This window comes from Canis lupus, chromosome 25 (genome assembly GCF_011100685.1).
Source record: "Canis lupus familiaris isolate Mischka breed German Shepherd chromosome 25, alternate assembly UU_Cfam_GSD_1.0, whole genome shotgun sequence".
Lineage (NCBI taxonomy): Eukaryota > Metazoa > Chordata > Mammalia > Carnivora > Canidae > Canis > Canis lupus.
This window is the reverse complement of record NC_049246.1, coordinates 4,614,084-4,633,499: the sequence shown is the minus strand read 5'-3', so window position 1 is coordinate 4,633,499 and position 19,416 is coordinate 4,614,084. Positions and strand designations below refer to the sequence as shown.

The window sequence follows — 19,416 nt, the reverse complement described above, 5'->3', positions numbered from 1 at the left end:
GGAGCTTGCTTAAGATTCTCTCTCTCCCTCTGCCCCTCCCCTCTCTAATAGATAGATAGATAGATAGATAGATAGATAGATAGATAAAATTAAAGGTGATTTGAAACAACACCTTGAGAAGTCTAGACATTATAAATAAAATGAAGCTATCTAGAAAAATCACACCATGTTAAGCATATTGTGTTTATAGAAAAAAACCTTTTTTGCCCTATAAAATATCTTTTTTCTATATATAAGTGCAGAGATCATCTGGGATGTGATTTGATATTGCCAGCATTTAGCACACAGATGGCATTCAGTACATATTTGTTAACTGAATGAGCAAATATGAAGTTTATTCACATAACCATTTATCTTCAAAACAGTAGCTACGTATCCTATACATTGCTATAAAAGGTATACATGGGTGATGCTTTCCTAGTAGGACAAAACACAATGTTGAAAGAAACATTGAACAGACAAAGATTCTTTCAGCATCATTAAATTAAGAGTTTAGTGGAAAGAACCGGGTATAACAGAAATCAGAAGATTAGGTTCCAGTACCTTCTTGCTTAATGGGATATTGTGCTGGTCACATCACTTCCCTGAGCCTCAGTCTCTCTGTTTGGTCCTCCCTGTCTCTGATATTCTAAGACTATATGGTTCCAACAGCATGGATCACTGGTAATGCATTCCTCCTTTGCAAAAAGGCATCTCATTGAATTTGGGCTTTAAATGGAAAAGATGTGTGACATGGAATATGCTGTGTTCTCTACAAATGTCAAAGTTACAAGACACAGAACTGTTTTGAGAAAACAGGATAAAAAAATATAAGATTCATCACCCTGGAGAATCTCTCAACAAAGCCTTCCTTTTAGTTTGTTTTGATTTGCTGGGTTAATTTTTTTCTTGGAAGATGAAAGGTCAGAACCTATGGTCTGGATCTTATTGAATCCCTCTTAATTAACTGGGAAAGAAGCACATCATTGTACAGATCACACTAATTGGGAGCTTTGCTTGGTTTCTTTTCAGTATTAGCTAGATGAAGTTGGATGCACTCTTGCCTTTTTGTTGTTGTACAAAGAACTAGTTTAGCTTTGATTATCTACCTTATCCCTTTTTAGAAGTATGATGAGTTTGGAGAAAAAAAAATCTCTTACAAGACAAAAGCTGTATTCACGGGGCCAGATATAATGTGTGAAAAGAAATATCCAATTTTTATTCTTCGCAATGGACAACTCAAGGTTAGTTTAGGCAAGAACCAAAATATATAAGCACAGGCTTTTTGGTCTTTTCGAGATTCATCCTTTTTTTTTAGCAAGAGAGATAACAAATATTTTTTCCCAAACATGTACAATATAGTTGATTAAATGTGCTGACAACCTTTAAACTTTTAAAATAGTCTTGAATTTCAATTTGGCATCATCCAACTTAAGTCACAGGATTTCTCTAGTAAAACCCAGCAACAAATGTTTGCTAGAATAATATGTTCTGGAGAATAAAATGAGTTTGAAACACATTCCAAAATAATCTGTAGAGCTAAGCTTATTTTTTAAAAAGATTTTATTTATTTATTTGAGAGAAAGAGAGAGCACATGAGCAGGAAGAGGGGTAGAGGGAGAAACAGACCCCCCATGGCGCAGGGAGCCCAAGTTGGAGCTTGATCTCAGGACCCTGAGATCACAACCTGAGCCCAAGGCAGACACTTAACTGACTGAGCCACCCAGGCCTCCTTAAGCTTATTTTTCAGTGAAGAACCAACATATTCCTTTGAAGAAATGAAAACTTATTAAGATTTGAAAAGTTACTAGAAATGCTGATGCCACATTAAAATTTTTCCAATGAAACACTTTAAGCAATAAACAAGTAGAGAAAAATTCACGTTTAGTTTTATATTGGGGTATACAGGGAAAATGATACTTGCTGGAGGATTAAGAATGGCAAAATAAATATTGAGACCAGTATAAAAATGCCATATTTTGACTCATTTGCAAATGTGTGTGTGCACACATGTGTATGTTTGTGTGCATGTGTGTCTGTGCACATGGCTATATGTGCACACATACGTGTTCTTCCAGGATTGTTGCCCTGTTCAACAATCTACCATCCTAGTGGCTATAACTTCATGATTTCATTGTCTATTGTTTTAAATCCTGTGGGAAGGGATCCCCGGGTGGCTCAGCGGTTTGGCACCTGTCTTTGGCCCAGGGTGTGATCCTGGAGTCCCAGGATCAAGTCTACCATCGGGCTCCCTGCATGGAGCCTACTTCTCTCTCTGCCTGTGTCTCTGCCTCTGTGTGTGTATGTCTCATGAATAAATAAAAAAATCTTAAAAGATAAATAAATAAATAAATCCTGTGGGAAATTAAATGAATAAATACTGAATTCTAAAAGATCCACAGTTCTTAAGAGATGTAAGAAAGAACAACTCCAATTCTAAGAGAAGCTTTAGCTGTATCCTCCAGGGATACGGGTCCCTGCTTGACAGACCCCTGCTGTGCCTCTGCCCCTTCACCCTCTCCTGGTCAGCTCACCTTGTGACCAAAGCTGGTGGGTGTGGGCCAGTGAGGTTAGGCTGGACAGCACTGGGTCCTCTTCTCAACTATCTGCCCAGATTTTCTAATCAATCTAATCTAATATTGGAAAAGCAGTTGCATAAACTATTGAATGAACATTCTGATGCCAAACTGATTCTAATCAATCTGATGTGACTTGGTGACCATGAGATCAATTTTCCAGGCTCTGAATGTTCCCAGAGTTATTAAACCTGAGAGACTAGAGAGCAGAAAATGACCTTGCCACAGACAGCCATGAAGAAAAACCACAGGATGGGAAAAGAATAATGAAAACTTCAGTTCCCATTCTGTATATATGTTTGCCATTCCCCAAAATCAAGGATGAGGAGAGACATATTCTCTTACATTGCTGGGAAAATATGTTAAAAATCTCTGTGAAAAGCAATTTTGTGATACATGACAAGAACCATGGAAGCCTGTCCAATTTAACTTCTGATAATTTGTTGGAAGGAAATCTTTGAACATATACAAAATATTTACTATGAGACCAGAATTCACAGCAAGATTGCTTGTAAGAATGAAAAGACCTGGAAATAAATTCAGTAGGTAACAAATATGATATTAACAAACCAAATTAATTTAGATCCATACAAAAATCTAAAGCCTATAAAAATTATGTTTTTTACAGTGATTGCTGGCATAAAGAACTACAAAATATATTGACACATGAAAAAGTCACAAAACAATATACACACTATGATTCTATTTTAAAAAAAGATATGTGATGCACTGAAAATTGTGAAAGGGTAAAATAGAGATTTTGTGTAAGTAGTTATGAATTTTAAAATGTAATTATCTGGGGGCTCCTGGGTGTTGCAGTTGGTTGACCATCCACCTTTGACTTTGGCTCAGGTCATGATCTCTGGGTCGTAGGATCAAGCCCCGTGTCACGCTCCATTCTCAGCAAGGAGTTTCTTCTCTACCCCTCTCCCTCTCCCTCTGCCCCTCCCCTCACTCACGCTCTCCCTCTAAATAAATAAATAAATAAAAATTTTTAAGAAAATGTAATTATCTGTATTTTCTAATGTTTCTAATTTTATCTAATAATGAGCACATATTGCTTTGAAATTAAAAATTACAGTCTTTAAGTGAAGTAAGTCAGTCAGAGAAAGACAATTATCCTATGGTTTCACTCATGTGGAATTTAAGAAACAAAACAAAGAAAAAAGGAACAAACAAAAAACAGACCCTTAACAATAGAGAATAAACTGATGGTTATCAGAGGGAAGGAGAGTAGGGGAATGGGTGAAGTAGGAGATAGGGTTTGAGTATACTTATGGGGGTGCCTCGGCAGCTCAGTTGGTTAAGCATCCAACTCTTGATTTTGGCTCAGGTGATGATCTCAGGGTTATGAAATTGAGCCTCACATTGGGGAGTTTCTCTTTCTCCCCCTGCTCTTCCCTCTCCCCACTACTCACTCTCTCTCTCTCTCTTTCTCTCTCTCAATAAAAAATATACTTATGATGAGCATTGAGTAATGGATAGAATTGTTGAATTACTACACTATATACCTGCAACTAATGTAATACTATATGTTAATTATGCAGGAATTAAATTTGAGGGGGGAAGAGCAGAGAAGAAGAGAGAATGATCCTACGCATTGTTGGATGTTTAGCAGTATCTCCAATTTCTATACAGCAGATGCCAGTGGCACCCTGCCCCCTCCCAGCTGTGACAATCAAAAGTGTGTCCAGACATTGCCAAGTGTTCTCTGGGGGATACAATCATCCTGGTTGAGAACCGCTGGTGTGGTACATATGGTATATTTAATTCTTTTTAATAAGCTCTGGTTATGTCCAGATGAATGACAGATGGAAAAGATGGAGAGCTTGGACACCAACATCCTTTAATAGATATTTTCATATTAACTTCATTTTTTCCACTTTACCTAATACATTTTCATAAAAATGTATGTCTTATCACAGAAAATACATGGAAAAGTAAAATGGACATCAATCAATCAAAATTAAAAAGTTCTTATTAACGAGTAATGAATAATCAAATTTTATGTCTTTGTGTTAAGTATATTATAGAGGATTTTGTTTGTTCTAAAAAACCTTTTTATTTCCCAATTATTCCTTACTAATTTTTTTAAAAGATTCTACTCATTTATTCACGAGAGACACAGATAGAGAGACAGAGAAGCAGAAACACAGGCAGAGGGAAAAGCAGGCTCCATGCAGGAAGCCCTGATGTGGGACTCCATCCTGAGACTCCAGGATCACGCCCCGACCTGAAGGCAGATGCCAAACCGCTGAGCCACCCAGGGATCCCCATCCTTGCTAATTTTTAAAATGATATTAATAATTCTAAAAAGAAGCCCAAAAAATAAGGTTTACCTATGAAAAATCATGTAATTGACAATAGCAACAACAAGGTAATACACTTCTCTGATGTTTTGCCTTAATACAAGTCCTTCCTTGATTACTTCAAGTGAAGCTATGTCACCTGATCCTTTAAAAAGCAAGATTACTTTTTGAGCTTTTTCCAATAATTCAACATATGGTCAGACGATTATTTTATTATCTTTGGGCTTCCACATTCCTTGCATGTTACACAGGTTTTTTTTATTAAAATGCCAAAAACCTATAAACATTGGTTCTACAATATTATCTCTATGAAAGCAGGGGCTTTTATTGTTCACTGCTGTCTCTCCATAGCCTAAAACAGGACCTGGTACAAAATAAGTGCTAAAATATATGCGTTGAATAGATAAAAGAATAAAGAACAGGGGGTAACAAATAGGGAGATAGAGAAGATACAGCAAGAATACCAAACTTCATGTTTTCTTAAAAGAACATAGAATACTGTCAGAAATGAACAAAACTGCTTATAAGTTTTAAACAGTAATAACAGCTACCTCTCTTTCTCTTCCTTCCGGCCGTGCAGGAAGGGGGGGGGGAGGGGGGGGGGGCGGGGGGCGCGCGGAGGGGGGGGGGGCGGGGGGCGGGGGAGGGAGGGCGGGGAGGGGGGGGGAGGGAGGGCGGGGAGGGCGGGGGAGGGGGGGGGGGGGGGGGGGGGAGGGAGGGGGGAGGGGGGGGAGGCGGAAGGGGGGGGGGGGGGGAGGGGAAGGAGGAGGGGACGGGGGGGGAGGGGGAGGGCGGGGGGAGGGCGGGAGGGCGGGAGGAGGGGGGGAGGGGGGGAAGGGAGGGAGGGGGGGGGGAGGGAAGGAAGGGAAGGGGAGGAAGGAAGGGGGGGGAGGGAAGGAGGAGGGGGAGGAGACAGAGGAGGGAGAGGGAGAAGGAGGAGGAGGGGGGAGGGGGCGGAGGAAGAGGGAGGGGAGGAAGGGGGAAGGGGAGCGGGGGAGGGGAGGGAGGGGCGGGAGGGGGGGGAGGGAGGGAGGGAGGAGGGAGGGGGGGGGGGACGGGAGGGGGAGGGAGGGAGGAGGAGGAGAGGAGGGAAGGGGAAAGAAAAGAAAGACACAAGCAAAGAGAGAGAAGGAGGGGGGAGGGGAGGGGACTGGAATGGAGGGTAAGGGTACGGGAGCTGTCACTTCTTGTCGTTCTCTTTTTGTTCTTTCTTTTCTTTTCTTTTTATTCTTTCTTTATTCTCTTTATTCTCTTCTCTTCTCTTCTCTTCTCTTCTTTTCTCTTCTCTTCTCTTCTCTCTCTTTTCTCTTTCTTTCTTTCCTCCATGCCCAGCATGGAAATTAACTCAGAGCTTGAACTCACAACTCTGAGATCAAGCCCTGAGCTGAGATCAAGGGTCAGATGCTTAATCCACCAAGCCACCCAGGTGCCTATACAGCTACTATTTATTGTCTACTCTATGCCAAATGCTATACTCACTGTATCTAATTTGATGGTCATAACAACTCTATTAAGTATTAATACTTTTACAGATGAAGAAGTCTGTGGCACAGAAGTATTGAAAAGTAGCATAAAACTAATAAAAAGAGTCTGTTAAACCCAATGGAACTAAGTGAAATACCACCACATATGATTCTTTCACAGAATATAAATTTCAAAAGCTACTTTGATTTAGAGATGCTAAATTAGATATCGTATAAGTCATAAACCCTAAACAAGAAGTTTGAACGGTAGCTGATTTTATTAGATTATAAATTAGTAGTGCTGACTAAGAGTTAAGTATATGAAAGAGTACCAAATACTGTGACAAAGGAGATCTATCTTGAACGCTGTGCCTTATACCCCTTCACCATCCTGACTCACATGCACAATAGTCTTCAATGTAAAGAATAATAAATATAAATATACGTGCAAAAAGAACTCACAAAAGCCTGTCATCAAATATTATTCCTCCTATTGCAGAGACCAGGACACGGTGATAATGATGATCACATACATTAAAAATTCAGTACTTAACCTTGCATCACAGAAAGTATACATCTAACTATTAGCAACTTTCTTTTAAAGGTCAAAGTAGAAACAATAATAAAACACTAAAATGATGCTTTTGTAAGGATACCTACTAACATTTTTAAGTATCTTTTGAAAACATTATAAAGGATGTGAGAAAATACACTATTTAATGGCAAAAGCTATACCTGCAAAAGTTAAGTTGTAGCGAAGAGTAGAAATGAAGGACCAACAGCATGGTCCAACTTGTGATGCTGGAGGAGCGAAAGGAGGTTTGAATGACGCAGAAACTTTTTAGAGAAACCATGGGTAAAGGATAAGGAAGAAAGCTCAAAAGGCAAGCGCATCTTCCAGGGAGCAGTACCAAGGAGCAGGGTGTCCAGTAAAGGTGGGGGATAGGGGGATGAAAATTCCTCAATTTAGAGAAATTCTATGGAAAGCTCTGGTTTAAACAAGCAAATAGAACAAGGATGGACCACAAAAATCGTAGATGCATGGAAAACTATGTCAAATAAAGCAAGAAACATGATACACTATTACATAACATTACCAAATTTGTATATATGTTTACATTTATGTTTTAACAATTCATGGCCCTATGGTGAAACCGTCTTTCCCTGCTGTGCAAAAGATGCTTTGCAGCTTCTCAGGTTTTAGGACACTGGAGGGCAGGGCTCCCAGGGAGAGGGCAAAGAAAAGATCAGAACCCCAAAAGCAGATGCTTCCGAAGAGAAAAATATTACTGGATTTTGTTGTCTGAGACACTGACTTGCGACCTCTTGCAAGTATCTGAACCTTGTATCTGAAGTGACATGGATCCAAGAAGCAATTGTGGAAGGTAAACAAATAGGAATTTTGGGACCAAGGACCTGGGCTTGGTCCATAAAAGCTAGCTGAGCCCAGTCAAGTGATTTATAATCTCTTAGCTTTAGTTTCTCCACTTGTAAAGTGGAATAATGATAATATTATGAGAATCAGATAAGATAACGTACATTTGAAAGAATATGTCTCAGTACCTTTCACCCTTAAATTTTTGTAAATATTATGGAAATGTCTGAATTGCTGCTTCCTCTGCTTATATTCATAACAATTCTTTTCAACTTTCACAGTGATTTTTATTTCACTCGAGAAGATAACACAAAGAAATCAAATTTTTACCACTTAGGGAGAGCAACCTTACCTAAAAAGAGAATAATGCCTGGTGTCCAGTGAGGCTCATACGTCAAATGAATGGCATGTGTCAGCCTAGCAAAAGTGTGGGCTGACTGCTCACCATTTCAGGTGCACCTCAAAGAAATTTTGAATTCCTATAAATCAAGGACCTTTGGGAAAAGATCCAAACACCTGAGATTATAAACACCAAATCCATGAATCCCAAGAATGCCTTATCAGTGAAGCTTGATGGAGATTATTATTGTTTTTATTATTATTTCACAGGCAGAAGCTTCAACCAGCAAATGCAATTTGAACGTTTTAGAGTATTATGAGTGGGGGAAGGCTGTACTAGCACACCCTTTAAGGTAGAACAACACAATCTTGAATTTGCAAATCTTTATCCAAGCTCTGCATGTTCCTAGCAAAATCTCAGCTATATTCCTTCTGTAAATCCTTCTAACGTTATGGAATTGTGAGTAGAGATGGACATTGCATAAAAAAAGGACTTAAATAGTCTTAAAGAAGAGTGGCAGGAAGGCCTCAGTTGAGCATCTGACTCTTGATTTCAGCTCAAGTCAAAATCTCAGGTCATGAGACTGAGCCCCACGTTGGGCACTGCTCTGGGCATGAAGTCTGCTAGGGATTTTCTCTCTCTCCCTCCCTCTGCTCCCCCCCTTCTCTCTCTCTCTTTTTTATTTTTTCCCCCTTCTCTATCTATCTCTAAGACAAATCTTTTTTTAAAGAGTGGTAAACAAAGGCAGATGATCTTCACAAAAGGAACTGGAATATATTCTGTATTGGAAGAATATCAAATATATTCTATTCTCTAAAGCCAGGCTCCCTTTAAAAAACTTTATGAATCCATTCTATTCACAGGTAAAGAACTTCTTAAAGAGAGAAAGAGCAGGGATCCCTGGGTGGCGCAGCGGTTTGGCGCCTGCCTTTGGCCCAGGGCGCGATCCTGGAGACCCAGGATCGAGTCCCACATCAGGCTCCCGGTGCATGGAGCCTGCTTCTCCCTCTGCCTGTGTCTCTGCCTCTCTCTCTCTCTCTCTGTGACTATCATAAATAAATAAAAATTAAAAAAAAAAAAAGAGAGAAAGAGCAAAAGGAAAAAAATAGTGAAATATAACTATAAGCAATTTCTACCTTCAAATAACTAATAAAACAGATTTGCACATCCAATCACTTTGGCATATGATAAAATACAATAAAATACTTAAACTGGGGATCCCTGGGTGGCGCAGTGGTTTGGCGCCTGCCTTTGGCCCAGGGCGCGATCCTGGAGACCCGGGATCGAATCCCACATCGGGCTCCCGGTGCATGGAGCCTGCTTCTCCCTCTGCCTATGTCTCTGCCTCTCTCTCTCTCTCTGTGACTATCATAAATAAATTTAAAAAAAATACTTAAACTGTGTCATATTCAGTGTATTTTCACTTGTCTTTTACTTCCAGGAAACTGAGGATAATTGCTTGTGTGTCATTTATAAACCTTGAATATCTATACTATACAGGCAATCCTTCATGAGTAATTAATAAAATCATCATTATTTTATGAAAACCCACATATGTAGTTAGGATTCTTCTTATGAGCTAATATATTTCCAATTATACTTAACTTGCAATTCTGATCATTTCCAATCACCTAACCACTAACAGGATACTGTTTTTAACAGTAACCATCTTGTCAGTATTTCATAGAGAGCTCAAGGTCATATAAACAAAATGCATGTTTGAAAGAATGAATGGCTTTGATTTTTGCCATTTGAAAGACTTCTCAGGGATCCCTGGGTGGCGCAGCGGTTTGGCGCCTGCCTTTGGCCCAGGGCGCGATCCTGGAGACCCGGGATCGAATCCCACGTCGGGCTCCCGGTGCATGGAGCCTGCTTCTCCCTCTGCCTATGTCTCTGCCTCTCTCTCTCTCTCTCTCTCTCTCTCTGTGTGTGACTATCATAAATAAATAAAAATTAAAAAAAAATGAAAGACTTCTCAATTCAAACAGAGCTTGTTTTGCACTCTTCTTCAGAGCTATGCAGAGAGCAACTATTTTGTTGCATTTATAATTTTAAATTACAGCTGATAAGCTGTTTACCATATTTTGTCACACCTGAAATGCTTGTAACCGTAGGCTTGTAAGCTGAATCTATGAATGTCTGATGAATCTATTAGAGATAAAAGACCAATCCTGATTAACCATTTTCCAAAAATTTATCTTTCAGGAGAAATGTTATCAAAGCATTTGCAATCTCTTGGACTTGTTGGGGGAAAAAAGGCATCAGTTAAGTCAGAAATAAACTGACCATAATTCTCTTTTACTATCCTGCAAAAAGAAATTAAGTCTTCCAGTAAGAACAAGTATTACTCAGAACAAATCAAATTATTCAGTATAACAGCATGTTCATTTATATTTTAAAAATAAAATGGATGCTCAAATTTAAATTGCAGACTCATCAGAATGGTTCTTTCAAGTAAAACTCACAAGTTTTCAACCTTGGCCCATTTCAGTAACCCACAGAAGAATGCCCCACACAGGAATCTGTGGGCAGCTTCATCTTATCTCTCAGATCTTGGCTTAAACATCACTTCTCTCTAGCAGTTCTAATGTTCAATTATTCTCTCCCCCACCCTCCTTCTACACACACACACACACACACACACACACACACACACACACACAATTTCTTTATTTGATTGTGTCTGATCCATGGGCCAGTTATTATGTTTGTTTCATTCACCAATACATTCCCAGCCTTCAGCATCTAACAGATACTCTATACATTTATAGGGATTAATTATGCCAACATCCTCCAAATTTCTTTAGGAATATGAAATGCCACCTCTCATCTGCAGAGTGTTTGAGGCCTATGTTTTCTAAAGATTTCCTATTTAGCTGAAGAGCTAGTGACTCCCTATGTATGATTCCTTCTTTACTGACAAAATCTCAGTGCTATAAGAAGGAAGGAAAGATCATCCAAAATTGTTTTACAGTAAAATCCCAATTAACTAGCACTTTACTAAATGAAACCCTCAAATCACACAGCTCCCTCCTCCCCAGGGTGGATTCCAGTGCCTGGCACAGAACTTTGGAAACAGGGCATTAAATATTCATTATATTAAGCTGCCAGTATGACCACAAGTTATTGGATTAGATAAACTTTAAGTATTCTTCCAACCCAGAGCTTCTATGATTTTATAATCTCAACATGCCTAACGCCAAGACTGTCACAAATCTCCCTCTAATGACCTGCTCACTTTAAAGCCACCCACACTCTCTAAAAGGCTTAGCATTTACCTGTGAGCCAATGCTACCAATCTGGGGCTTACCTGGGATTTAGTCCTTACTCTCAGCCTCTCACAGCTAATTGTTCCCAAAGCAGCTGATTCTACTTTTTCTTGATATTTTTTAAAATTCTACTTTCTAAGTGTTTTTGTTCCAATTGTCCCTTCCATCTTTCTCACTGCCTAGTTTAGGACTTCATTGCATTTATCAGACTAGAAATGAACAATATCAATAGGTTAGAAGACTGACCCTCATTACCATATAAATTCTGGCACACTTGTGAAAATCAATGTATAAATGGGTTTAGAAATCAGAATGTTTAGTTAATACACTGAATACTTTTCATGTATTTATTTGGGTAATGTCTTCATAGCAACTAGTAAGAAGGAAGGAAAGATCTAGAGCATTGTCAGTTTATTTTTTTCAGATGCCTTCCCAACAGATAATAATAGAAACAACCAGATTAGTTTTGAGTAAAATTCATATTTCATGCTAAATGGCTAAAACTGATGTGGCCAAATTATTGTTTCATGCATTTAATATAATTCAGCCTCATAGATACCATCATGCAAACTGCTATATGTCTTTTCTGTAAAACAGGTTGACGGGGCCCCTGGGTGGCTCAGTGGGTTAAGCATCTGCTTTAGGCTCAGGTCATGATCTGAGGGTTTTGAGATTGAGCTCTCCATGAGACTCCCCAGAGGGAGCCTGCTTCTTCCTTCTTCTTCTGCCCCTCCCTCTGCTTGTTCTCTCCTCTCTTTCTCAAATAAGTAAATTTTAAAAATCTTTAAAAAAAACAGGTTGACAAATTGAACTTATCTATAATACACTGAAAATTAATATATTTTACATTTGATTTAGCTATATTTTAATGCTAATTTGCATTCCTCTTTTGCTATCATGCTTTCCAGAGTCACATGAGTTAACAAGTCATCATCAAAAAATCAAAGGGTTATTATTAAAAGTAATCCTAAAGAGCCCAGTGATTCTACTCCCTCCTCTATGAACAGCTTTCCCAACCTAGTAATTAAACAAAGTGGAACTTCTCTTTCTTGTGGAATATTTTAAGCATTCCTAAGATATCAGTTTAAAACATTTTCCCATTGGGGGCACTTGGTTAGCTCAGTCGGTTGAATGACCAACTCTTGATTTGGGCTCAGGTCATGATCTTGGGGTCATAGGATCTGACTCCACACTCAGCAGGGAGTCTCTTTCTCTCTCTCTCCCTCTCCCTTTGTCCCTCCCCATGCTCATGTGCTCTGTCTCCTCCTGTAAAATAAATAAATAAATATTTAAAAATTATTTTCTATGACTATTTATAAAAGTCATTAATCATATTTAATAATCTCAAATAGAATCTGTTAAAGGTTTATTTTTTACATGGTTGCACAAATTTCATGTATCAAAATTTACACTTTCCTTTTATACACAACCAGATCTTTTCAATTTTAATTTCAATTATGCTAATTTACCACAGACATTTTTATAAGGCTATATGTAAAAGCTTTCTCATGTGGAATTACTTATTGAAAAATATGTGTTTTAAAGGAAAAAACAAGCTATCCATATTGGACAATTTTCTAAAGTTTTATCCCTTTCCCACTGAAATATTTTTTTCTTATTCATCTTTAATTTACTCTCATATAAATTATAAGTGAACTTGCATACTTGCATAATCCTCTCCAGGTTCAGCTTAGTTCTTAAAATATTGATAACATATGCCATTGACTGAATGCATTTCCTTCCACTAAAAATGCAGACAGCACATATTCAAATGAGTATGTTCTAGAACATTATAGTACCGATTGCTTGTTTCTAGATTTTAAATTTATCTTGAAGTATATGTAGTAACTTCTTATCTAATTGGTATGTAAATTTATTCTCACTTTGGTTTTTTTTAAGTGCTCCAAGAAAACTGAGCTGCATGTTTCCATGATTAATGTCAAAGATACCTTCTGAATTAATTCTTTCTGTCATTTTCTCCAAAAGTTTAATTAAGCTGATTCTTTACCTTCTCAGATTGTGTTCTTCCTGCTATCAGAAGAACTGATAAGATGATTTCCGTGATTAAAAACAAACCGTTCTGTATTCTCAAGATCTAGACCCATGCAGTAAACAGAACTCAAGTTTTCAAATATCTTGGCCACTGTCATCTTAAGCTTTGAAGCTTTCTACTGAAATATTTCTTTTTCTAGTCTCAAATTCTAGGGCTGAAAAAGTGTAACTGACAGATTAACAGGTAAGTATCCCAAGCTTTATCAAAAATATTAAGTCAACCTATTTTTTTTCCTTATTATACAGTATATATGCATCACTAATGTATGCATCTATGCATTAAATTTATATAATAATGGTCTCACTTCTTTGTTCACATTGCATGTCTTCTTCATAGCTCTAAAGCACTCAAGCACCTGGCAGCAGTTCTCAAAATTCCAAACACAGTTAATGAAATTTCATGTAGAAATTATGTCTTTATTACCCTAGAGATTTTCTTTTTCTACCTATTTCTTCACATTCCTCTTATTCAGTGCCTCCTCTTTCTTAATAATGTATAAGGGCAACTATGAAAATAATTAATGTAAGGAGTACCTAGTTTGAAAAGCCAGTGAAAGACACATTGTAATCCTCAGCAGCCAATCTGTGGTTTGTAGTATTACTCAATAGATAATTACTGAATAACTTACAGAACAGATGACCATAATCTTTAGGTTGAGAGAATCATGAGAAGAGGCACTGAGTTAAGTAAGTATATGGTGGGGACGCACTTCTGGAATGACTCCTCCAGAACAAAGAAAAACAATAACAAAAATGATCAGAATAAGCTTTTTCCCAGAAGCCTAGAAATCTACCAAAGGCTTGCAGGATTAAGGGCCATTTGTTTGAAAAAATGGCTGATTCTTGGTAAGAACTGAGAGCTTTCTGGCATTTTTCTTGCCCTATTCCCAATCAATGGTCCCCAGGTCAATTGAGAAGATCCAGTCTAAAGAACAGAAAGGAAAAAGGAATGAAACAAAAAGAGTAGTCTCATCAACCTGAGGATGTAGCAAGCATACCGACATACACCTAACAGGAGCCTGAGAAAAAGAGGGAGATAAGGGCAGAAAGAATATTTGAAAAAATAATGGCTAAAAATCCCCAAAATTGATGAAAAGCTTGGATTTGCACATCCAAGAAACTCAAGGAATCCCAACTAGAATAAAATCAAGAAGTTCAGCATCCTGATAGATCACAATCAAATTGTCAGAAGCCAAACCCAAAGAGAGAATTGAAAGCAACAAGAAAAAAGTGACTGATCGTGTAATAGTGATCCAAAATAAGATTAACATCTCATCAGAAACAATGGAGACCATACGGCAGTGGGATGACACATTCAGAGTGCTGAAAAAGACAGTCAACTAAGAATTCTATATCTGGCAAACTACCCTCCAAAAACAAAAAGAGATAAACAAAAATTGAGAGAATATATCACCATGCTTTAAAAGAAATACTAAAGGAGTCCTTCAGGCTGAAATTAAAGGACATAAGACATTAACTCAAATCCACATGAAGAAATAAGGAGTACCAGCAAAGGTTAGAAGGTACATAGTTAAATATCAAAGTAGATAAATATAAAAAATAGTTATAAATGTATTTTTGTAACACTCTTCTTCTACCTGATTCCAATACAACTGCATAAGCAATAATCATAAAATTGTCTTGATGAGGTTAATATGCATAAAGGTGTCATTTGCATGACAATAATCACACAAAGGCATGAAAAGGGAAAAGAGATCTAGCCAAAGCAAAATTTCTGTACAGTATTCAAATTAAGTTGGCATAATACCAAACTAGATTGTTTTACGTGTATTCTTTGGGGCACCTACTAGAAAAATAACTAAAAATATAGTTAAAAAAACAATGAGGAAATTAAAATGATATACTAGAAAATATCTATTTCACACAAAAGAAGGCAGTAGTGGATTAATAGAACCAAAAAGGGACAATATATGTATTTAAAAATAGTATACACAATACTACTTTATCAGTAATTACATTAAATGTAAATGGACAAAACAATCCAAAAGCAGAGATGGGCAGAATGATTAATAACAAAAATTGATCCAATTATATCCCGTCTACAAGAGATACATTTTAGGGTCAAAGACATTTAAAAAATTGAAGGTAAAAGAATAAGAAAGGATACAATATGCCAACAGTAACCAAAAGAAAGCTGGATTGGCCCTGCTAATATCAGATAAAATAAGCTTTAAGAGAAAAGTTGTTCCTAGAGCCAAAGAATGATATTTTATAATGATAAAAGAGTCAGTCCACCAAGAAGGTATGCCAATTATAAACATACATGCACCTACCATTAGAGCTCCAAACTAAAGGAAGCACATATGAACAGAATCGAAGGGAGAAATGGACAATTCAACAATAATCTTGGAGATTTCAATACTCCACATTCAATAATGGATAGAAGTAGGCAGAAAATAAAAAAGGAAATGGAAACCTCGGACACTATAAAAGTTAGACCTAACAGACATGTACCTAACTGTACATTCCACCCAACAAAAGAAGAATAAACATATATGGACATGGAATATTCTCCAGGATAGACTATATCTAGGCCATAAAATAAGCCTCAACAAGTTTAAAAGGATTGAAATCATACAAGGTAGTTTCTCTGATGACATTGGAATGATACTTAAAAATTAATAAAGAAGGAAATTTGCAAATTTACATACATGTGGAAATTAAAGAATTCATTTCTAAATAATCAAAGAGTCAAAGATGAAATCACAAAGGAAATTAGAAAATAGTTCAAGATGAATGGAAATGATAATGCAACACAAATCTATGGGATGGAGCTAAATCAGTACTTAGGGAAAAATCATAGCCATAAAAGCCTACCTTTGAAAAGAAAAAGATTTCAAATCAATGACCTAACCATTAACTTAAAGAAAATGGAAAAAAGAGCAAAATACACCTAAAGCAAAAAGGGAGCAATAATAAAAATCAGAGTGGATATAACTGAAATAGAATTTTCTAAAATGTAGAAAATGAAACCAAGTTGATTCTAAGTGAGAAAATGAAACCAAGTTGATTCTTTGAAAAGATCAATATAATTGATAAACCTCTAGTTAGACTTTTCAAGAAAATAAGAAACCTCAAATTTCTAAGTCACCATTTCCAGCCTTGCAGAAATAAAAGAGATTATAAGGGAATACTAAAAACAGTTATATTCCAATAAAAGATGAAATGCACAAATTTCTACAAACCAAACTACCAAATGAATAGAAATTCTGATAAGACCTATAATAAGATATTAATTAGTAATTAAAAAAAAAAAAACCTTCCCCAAAGGAAATCTCAGGACCACATGGTTTCTCTAGTGAATTCTACCAAACATTTAGAGAATTAACATCAGTCCTTCACAAACTCTTTAAAAAAAAAATAGAAGAGGAGAGAACACTTCCCAACTCATTCTATGAGGCCAGTTACTACCGTGATCACAAAGCAGGACATAGATAATACAAGAAAACTACAAATTATAATCTCTTGTGAATATAAATACAATAATGCCAACAAAATACTAGCAAACTGAATCCAGCAACATATAAAAAGGACTGTATACCATGGCCAAGTGCCATTATGCCCAGGAATGCAAGATTGGTTTAACTCCCAAATATCAATCCATATAATACCATATTAATAGAATAAGGGAAAAAACCCATCAGACCATTTCAATATATGTAGGGAAAAAGCATTTGACAGAATCTAACACCCTTTCACAATAAGTGTTAAAGAAAAAAAGACTAGAAGAGACTTAACCTAATAAAGGAGCATCTCAAAAATTCTACTAAGAAGTTATTAAAGGAAAACTAATAGCCTTCCCACTAAGATGACGAACACAACAAAGATGTCTGATCTTGCCATTTCTATTTAGTTGTTTGAATGGAGGTTCCAGCCAGGCTAATTAGAAAACAAAAAGATATGAAGGGCATCCAGATTGGAATGGAAGAAACTATCTCTATTTGTAGATGACATGACTTTGTACTTAGAAAATCCTAAGTCAAAAATTAGCCGTATTCCGCTAAACTAGCAATAAACAATCTAAAAATTAATTTAGGAAGACAATCTCACAAAAAAATCCAAAACCAAGCAGAAGTAACCAAAAAAGTGCAAAATGTATACAATGAACATTATAAAACATAATTGAAAGAAATTAAGGAAGACCTACATAAGTGGAAAGACATGTTATGTTCATGGATTTGAAGACTTACTATAGCTAAGATGGCAAACTGATTTGCAGATACAACACAATCCCTGTCTCTCTCCGCCCCCCCTTTTTTTGCAGAAAATTTAAACTGATTTTAAAATTCTTATGGAAACACACCGAACCTAGAATAGCTAAAATATCTTGAAAAATGGGAATAAAAATTAGAGACTCAGACTTCTAAATTTCTAAATTTACTATGAAGCTATAGCAATCAAGACAGTATAGTACAGACATACGGAGAGACATCTAGATCAATGGATTAGAATTGAGAGTCTGAAAATAGACTCATACATTTGGGGTCAATTGCTTTTTTATAAGGGTCTCAAGACAATCCAGTGGGGGGGGGAAAGAATAGTCTTTTCAACAACTGGTTCTGGGACAACTGGATATCCACATGCAAAAGAATGAAGGTAGATTCTCAAGAGAATTTAAAATACATGGCCATACAAAAACATGCAGATGGACATTCACAGTAAGATAATTTCTAATAGACAAAAAAGTAAAATCAATCCAAATATCCATCAACTGATTAATGAGTAAACAAAATGAGGTGAATTTATTCAACAGAATATTATTTAGCCATAAAAATGAAGTATAGATATAGTATAGATATAGACCATAACATAACATGAACTGTGAAAATATTATGCTAAAGGACCCAAAAGGCCACATACTGCATAGCTCCATTTATATGAAATGTCCAGAAGAGGCAAAAGTGTAAGGCATATTTGGGCAAGCTACAGCATAGCTCATGCTAAGGATGATAAAGGAAGCGGTAGAGAAAGATAAGTGGGGACAAGCTTTAACACCATGATTAAGAACTTTTGATGTTGCTCTGAAGAAAAACTGAATTGTTTTTAAAAATCAAAAGTGACATGATCTAATCTCTATTTTCAAAAAATCACTCAGGGAGTAACATGGGGGAGAATGAAGACAATTCTTACAGTTTAAAAATCTAAATCAGAAGTGATTAGGGCCTGAGTTAGGGTGGTAGCAGTGCAAAGAGGAAGAAGAATGAATTGTAGATTCCCACCAATTCTGTTTGATTGTCATATGTGTCTAAATTTAAGCACATTTAAATGAAACTATCATGTTACCTACACATCTGTTCCTATTACATATATGATTACAAATAAAACATGAAGTCTATTAGATTGTGCTTGTGAACTAGGTATTCTGAGAGTTCTCTGACGCTTCTGCCACTGGAAAGGAAATAATGTGCTGGTTCGGCATTACCAAGTTAGAAATAACTTGACATTTGTCAGCTCTCACTCTCTCTCTCTCTCTTTTTAAATATGCCTAGAGCCATAAATACCGAATACTAGCCATGCAAAAAAATGTCTTCAAATATGTTGAGAACTTTACATTAACAAAGACTTTCTATAACATAACACAAAACAAATTATAACTCAAGCCCACATACAATTCCAGAAATTTGAGACAAATGAGATTTCATTATACACAATAACATATTTATTGGTAAAGAAAGCAAAAGTCTACAACCAATTCTTCATTAGCAGATCACTACTAGACATAAGATGTTAACTTTCAAAACTATGGATACATCCTAAAGGTGAATCATTTACTTTGCACCAATAAATGTTTGTTTGACATACATTTTATCATGAGTTTATTAAATGGAGTCAATTCTGCAAGAAATTTAAACCTCTTTTAATTGCTACTTTAGGACTGTGAGGAATATTTAAAGTCACATTTTATAATAGATTTGATTACTTTTGGTAAATATTTTTGCATTGCTTTGGGTGCATCTTTTCCTAACAACGAATTAGTTCCCTTGGAAACGAAACTACTCAGAATTCAATATGAGTAGGAACATCCTTACTCA

General features: G+C 36.6%; 1 protein-coding gene and 2 long non-coding RNA genes across 12 annotated transcripts in view; 1 reads left to right on the top strand and 2 right to left on the bottom strand.

Annotated features, from left to right (window-relative positions):
* The window catches only part of LOC111092368, a 46,083-nt gene extending 35,676 nt beyond the window's left edge, over positions 1-10,407 (top strand). The window contains exon 5 of one of the 2 annotated variants that reach the window (XR_005378336.1): positions 10,248-10,407. This is a non-coding gene — a long non-coding RNA (uncharacterized LOC111092368). Of the gene's footprint in view, positions 1-3,407; positions 3,523-10,247 lie in introns of those variants that run through there. The other variant, XR_005378337.1, reaches the window with a different exon arrangement.
* DCLK1 (doublecortin like kinase 1) overlaps positions 1-19,416 on the bottom strand; it is a 341,215-nt gene that overhangs the window by 218,168 nt on the left and 103,631 nt on the right. The window lies entirely within an intron of this gene.
* Positions 1-19,416, bottom strand: part of LOC111092369 — an 84,791-nt gene that overhangs the window by 15,120 nt on the left and 50,255 nt on the right. The gene's annotated exons all lie outside the window — the stretch shown is intronic.